This window comes from Zophobas morio, unplaced genomic scaffold (assembly GCF_036711695.1).
Source record: "Zophobas morio isolate AGI-343-1 ecotype UQ-CSIRO unplaced genomic scaffold, CSIRO_AGI_Zmor_V1 ptg000029l, whole genome shotgun sequence".
Classification (NCBI taxonomy): Eukaryota; Metazoa; Arthropoda; class Insecta; order Coleoptera; family Tenebrionidae; genus Zophobas; species Zophobas morio.
Window position 1 is genome coordinate 3159970 of NW_026972134.1, and position 7006 is coordinate 3166975.

Consider the following 7006-nt stretch of genomic DNA (forward strand, 5'->3'; position numbering starts at 1 on the left):
GTAAAACTCAACAGGGAGTCGTAAAATGAGTAAAAAACAATGAAATTTAGTACAAATCAATTAATAACTGGTTACTATAATAGGTCGTGGTCCATAGCACCAGTGGAGTCTCTTGGTCCTCTAAAACCAGGCGATCCGATCGGCAATTAGCGTTGCTGACCAGGGATATACGGATATTAATGCTAGTGTATCAACCTATCTATTCTACAATCGTAGCCATGGTAAACTTTGACGTTTCTTATTAAATTTTTTAAGAGATTTATGTAATTTCAAAATTTCTAGTACCAGTTTCTAACTCTAACAAATATTCGGTAAGGCTGTGTATTAAAGTAGGTTGTTGTCCCATGCGCAAAACGTAGTTGTCATTTCTAATACAAATGTTCTTGGTCAGTCAGTCCTTTTCATCACTGAACCAACACTGCCTAAAAAAATTCCAAACAATTTTGACTTAATTTCTCACCTTATAACGGCGTAGTTTTCTCCATAGCTAGTTTCCTTAAATTAGAACTCATCCGTAGGTTAGTTTTAGCCAATTTGGTTTGTTCAGAACAGTCGTTTGTGGTAAGTTTTTAATCTATAGCTAACAATTTCTGAATTTCAGATTTTCGTTTTTAACTTTTGGCTGCATAGGACAAAAATCAACAAAAATAGCGTTGCTCACGATGTAAATAAATACTTAGCTACCTACCGTTAATGAAACAACAGCGTCTTTTACTGTTGCAACAGACTCATCTATAGTTGAAAATTTATATCTTCAGACCTTTGTCTCAAAATTGTTTCCAGTAGACAAAAAATCACCAACCACACAGTTTCGACATAACGTGATGCTAGATGCTAATATCACTCGAAGTAAGTATTAGTGGGTTTTCTTGTTAGTGATTAATGAAGTTCTGAACCAGACAGTTGTGATAGTTTTCACTAACAGCTCTGTGGACATTGTTACAGTAATCACTAGTGAAAAATTTCACATGCAAAAAGAGCAAAAAACAAATAATTTGACAAAATCGGTAAAATAATATAAAGGACCTTATTATGTGCAAACCGTGTTTCCCGAACACTTTTAGTTGAAATAAAAAAAATAACAGGTTTTATTCCCGTTAAGAGTTTGAAGAGGTTCATGTCAAGCACTTTTTTAAGCATTCAATAAATATGTTCGTTTCTCTTTTCTGTTTAACCATTTTTTTTTTTAATAAATTTTTAATTTTAATTTTCAGCTATGTCATGCACCTAAGCTGACAATAATTTCAAATTGTTTATACTTATCAGTAAAATATTGTTTTTGTTGTAGAAACTAAACGCCAAAGGGGCTGCCTCACTGAACCAAAAACTTCGATAAGTGTCTAGAATGCCAAGTAGAGGTGTACGCTGACGAGTCGAAATAGAAAATCAAATCATTTGTGTTGAATAATCCCACCGAGGAGGTTCAGATCCTTTACGAGGAGTATCTGGAAGACAAATCCAATGACAAAAATAAAATCTTTAAAGGAAAAATCAAAGAAACCGAACCGATGAACATCCTGTTCCTACCAAAACATCTAAAGGAGTACGTAACTAGCCAACTAGAGACGCAACTTACAAGCGCGCTACACGCGAAATATCAATGTCATGAGCATATACAATATCGTCTGATAATGGACGAAAATAGAGGAAAAAAATGACACTAATCGAGCATCAAAATACAGGTGTAGCGATGATGAACACAGTTGGGAGTAAAGGATTGCATCAATTTGTGCAATTCAAGCAAAATATTGAGCTCACCTACGAAACGCTCACGACTAGTTTTTTTTCTAACCTCGGCTACGTTAACATATATGAACACGTACATATATATGGAATGATAGGTACGCTCGGTTCTGAAGCTGAACAAGACCTTCTTTTTAGGATATACCACATCTATTTCGTTAAAATTCCAACGTATAAAGCAAAACAATTTCGCGAACTTCCGGGAATCGTAGTCGAGGATGACGAATGGACTGATCGAATAACTGTGGAAATCCTTTCGTTCATCGATGACGGTAGAGCTACTTAGTTGTTTTCGAATCAGAAGAAGATCTAATGACTGTCGAATACAACCTACAGTTTTTGGTAGATGAGCAGTTTAGAGTTCGACTTTATTATCGAGAAGAACGCGCTGCCGAAACGCAAGAAAGGGTTAAAGTCGGCAATATCTATTAACTACAAATATCGCAGGCAGGGTGACAAATTTTAAAACAGACAAAATTGTAGAAAGAAACGGCGGTTTACATGGCTCAATCAAGGATGACAGGGATTACGTTGAAGTGAAAAGGTCAGAAAAAATGGGAAAGAATTTTGTTAAAGAGCTATATTTTAAAGATACTTTGTACGCATTGTTCGCTAAGTTGTACAGAGAACAGTTGCAGTTTCCTAATTCGAAAAAATACGTATATGTTCGGAGAGACAATTTTGGGCGTTTTATGTTTCAGACGTCTTTCCGTGGAGAGATCAATCACAATCCTTATTAAGCCTTTGACCTGGCAGATTTCTACTTGGAACAGGGCGAAATCGAAGAAGGAAGGAACTATATCGTGACATTTTCAACAAGTCTTGAGAAACCAAGTCTATAAACGAGTTTAAAGAAGCCAAGAATCCCAATAGAAAAAGAAATACAATACATAAAAGATTAAATAAATTCTAGCTTTATGAGCAATCTAATCCCAAAAGAACAAGACAAAATTTTCTTAAAACACCTTCTGTCAAGATTGTGTTGCTTGAATTTGCAGCTAGAAAATATCAAAGAGCTGAATGTAAGCCTGCAGGACAAGATCATGGTCATCGAAGCTAGAATATCTACAGATTTCTAGAATCTGAGCCTGATGATGTACGACACTCCATGTGGCAAAATGTTCTCCCGTTGCTGAGACGGCGGACCTTGCAAATGTAGGTTTGAACATCAAACACTGTACACCAAATTGACGAAACAGTTGTAGGATTATCTATGTTGTTTATCGGAGGCGGAGTAACCATTTTGTGCATGGGACTAGTTTTCTTAGCATCGTTTCCATTTGTGGCTACCTAAAACAGCGGCGACCTCCATCTCTAAAGGTATCGCTAATAGGTAATGGAATTATTAGTCAGCAGGGGTTATGGAGGAATTGATTATATCAAACAAAAAGTGTTCTCTATCGGCTTGGATATTTTGACGTTTTGACATTGTATGATGCAGTTTGCAGTGAAAAGTAAATTTTTCGCAGACTGGCAAAGAACACTGCAACTGTCATGATCAAGATTAATTCGACTTTGGAAAAATTCATTGGTAAGTTAAACAAATTGTTAAAAATCAAATCATTTGATAAACTAAACAAATTTTTTAAAGAGAATAATACCCTCAGAAAAAAAGCGAAGATTAATTGAGAAAACGCAAGCTTACAATAGGTTACGTAAAGTTTAAGAAAATTAGAGGCAAGATCTCGAAAAACGAAAACGTAATCGCGAAGAATCATCTTGAATTAAAATTTGTGCAATTCGTTGGAATTAATTTCAAAATTCAGATCGCCACAACGTTGTCATATACTTATCTTGCATTCTGTATCATTATTTTAATAAAATTCCAATAGCAGAAACGAAATTATTCTTCATGACGATGCAGTATTTCCAGATGGTGGTGGAGCTATTGTACGAAACAGCTAAATACTAAGAACAAATAGTTATGTGAGATTTCACAATTTTATATGAGTTTTAACTCATTTTGAAAGGAACCATCTAAAAAGCACTGATTAGGTATTTGAGATAGGGGTTCACTTATAAAATTGCTGATTTTTTACTTCTTCAGCGTAGGCTAAGGAAGTAAAAAGGAATAGAGTCCAACGGTCAACTTGCCAATTTCATGTTTTCTCGACGTTTTTGACTCCTAGAGTACGAAAACATAGGTCTCCCGTTTCCGTCTGTGCGTCTGTCTGTGTCGATTTTTTTAGGCAGATCATCTTCGAAACTACCGGCGTAATTGTTATCAGATTTTATACGTATATTAGGAATATCTTGTAGATGGTAAAACGCTAACAAAAAGCACCAATGGGATGACGTCATCTCTAAAATTTACAATATATTTTTTAATTTTATAAAATAAGATACTCCTGCACTTGTGGTGTAAGAATCAGTGTTGTGTTTTCACCCTAGATGTCCAGATTTTTGGAAAAATAATCGAAATTTAACATTTTTCAACTTAACTTTGAAACTGCAAAACGTTTTAAGGTTATCGTGGGCATGGCAAATGGTTATTCAAAATTTATTCGTTTTCCCTCCCAAAAAAATGATGATGTTCTCTCAAAATTTTGCGGAATAAATCCTCTCTGAAGTATGAAAAATATTATGGCCTTATAGTTGTGGTTTATTAGTGCACATTAGTCATAGGGTGACTAAAAAAAAACTAATGAGGCAGTTTATTGTATTGATTCATTCAAGAACGACTCCATTTTCCCAAAAATTTGGGAATACATTATTGTTTTGTAATGGAAACACTCACTTGAAACAAACGTGTAGCACGCTTCTTTTCATTTACTTTAACATTATATAGATCTTTCTTTTAACGTAAAAAATTTGCAACTACATGAGCACCTATATTAAAGAATTTTAAAAAAATGGTTGAAGTTTATTTCGGCAGAACTTCCCTCGCTCCTGAAGCACAAGTCCAAAAAATCCCGCTTCTTTGAAAAATTACATTTTGAGATGTTTGTTTTGTGATAACCTCTATACTCTATATACACTGTAAAATATATTTAAAGCAGATAACCAAAACGGGAAAAATGGCCTCTCAGCAATAACTAGCTTTAGCTTTAAATGTTTGTTTGCATATCGAAAGAATGTCACGTATAAATTTGTTTGATTTTAATGATTTTGGCGCCTCAAAACACATCAAGACTTGGGCATTTTCACCTTTTCGAGAAAATAGGGTGAACTATTCTTAATTTGATCAATACAAATTTGTTATGTCGTCATAAACATAGATAATACACAGCGCGAGAGAAAAAAATTGGTCGAAAGCTAGTTAAGTTTATTGGTTTAATCAACTTGTTTTTAAAAAGAACTTTTCTTTTATTCACAATTATTGTTATTACACTTGATTATTAATTATTGGATTATTTTATATTGATTGATTATTCACGATTACTTGATTATTCACTTATTTCTACTTCACAATTATTCAAAATAATTACAACTTATTGGGAGAGCGCGATTATGACAGGCTTCTAAACTACGCGGATGACGGATGCTTCTGAACTTAGTTACGCGGATGGCGGATGCTTTTGAACTGAAAAATGATTTATTCCGATGTCTTTTATAAGGAGGAAAACTGCTGAATTGGGGTTCTTATGTTGATATTGATGCAAGTGTGGAAGCGCATCTTGCACGTGGCAGGATATAGGTCTGCAGAATGATTGTCCATTGTGGACTTATGCTGATATCATAACAATCTGTTTCGATAGAACTTTCCTCGCGCCTAATTAATTGCCGAGGTCGTTAGTCGCCATTACACTACGTGTTGGTTACAAAATTTTTTCGACAATCGTAATTTTCAATAAAAAGCTACAGATTATTTTTGATGTGTGTGATATGCAACCAAACATACATAACTACTTATTAAAATCTGTTTTTGTGTGATAGATGTGACAGCATACTTATCAGGCATTTTTCGGCAATTTCGGAAAAATAAGCCCAAAGAACGGACTCTGAGTAACACACTCTATTTTTTTGTTCGCACCAAGGTACAAATTGCTATAAATGCTATGACAAATGCTTTGTATGTTTTCTCATATAGAGGTCTGCTTTTTTCAGGAAGCAAATTCGCCGTTGCGTTATTTGCGGTTTACAGAATCTCTGGAGGAGTTAAAGTGAGCTCTTCACGCGATATTTTTTTTTAAAGAAAGCTCTGTTCATTCCACTGAATTTAAAACTTAAGGTGACATCCGCAGATATTTTACGAGTGTAGTACGCAACCAACAATACATTGACATTTCTGTTCACTTTATTTTAATTGAATGTTAATGGGGCACATTAACATTCAGTTTTTTTGCAATAAATTGCTTGTCAACGTGATAATAGTGATAAATCACAAATATACATAGACTTATCATATTTTGTATATTTAATATAGGATTTTGAGCAAAAATTTACTATGCTTATGAAAACTTTAAAACATCTCCAAGATTTCAAAGCATTCGATTTTACTCTGTATAAGCAAATCTAAAAAATATTATTGGAATGATAAATCACAAGTATAGACTCATCATATTTTGGAAATTTTATACACGATATATTCGGCAAAATTTTGAGCTAACGTCACCAATTTTTGGGAGGGGATAAGCAAATATATTTTGATTAAAAATGTATCATGCTTATCATAACTTTAAAACATCTGCAATATTTTAAAGCATTCGGTTTTGCAGATTCAAAATTAAATTGCAAAATGTTTTATAATTTTGATTTTTTCCAAAAATTTGGTCGTTTCGGGTAAAAATTCAATACGAATTCATAAACTACCTGTGAAGAACAATGTTATTTTATACAATTTAAAACCCATTTACTATACACAATTTTGAAGTAACGTCATCATATAATTGAGGTGGGGATGATTAGACAAATGTTGGTCAGCGTTTTACCATCTACATGATACTCCTAATATAAATACAAAATTTGATAACAATCGGCCCAGTCCTTCCGGAGATTATCAGTTTAATAACAATCCGGACAACAGACAGACGGACAAACAGACAGACAGACAGACAGATGGAAACGGAAGACCTATTTCTTCGTACTCTAGGGGTCATAAAAGGTCGAGAAAATAGAATTCTTTGAAATTACGTCATCAAATTGTAGGTGGGTATGATCAACCAAATTGCAAGATTTCAGAGTATTCAGTTTTGCAGTTTCAAAATTAAATTGCAAAATAAATATTGTTATACAATTTTGATTTTTTTTCTAAAAATCTGGATGTCTAGTCAACGGATTCACACACTACATGTTCAGGATAATCTTATTTTATAAAATCGAA

At 33.8% G+C, this 7006-nt stretch overlaps 1 long non-coding RNA gene across 1 annotated transcript; it reads left to right on the top strand.

Moving 5' to 3' along the window:
- Positions 1-256: 256 nt before the first annotated feature.
- On the top strand, positions 257-3535 carry LOC135137483 (uncharacterized). The gene is made up of 5 exons (XR_010281819.1): positions 257-311; positions 602-849; positions 1289-2898; positions 2949-3274; positions 3335-3535. It is a non-coding gene; the product is annotated as an uncharacterized LOC135137483 (long non-coding RNA).
- Positions 3536-7006: the final 3471 nt, after the last annotated feature.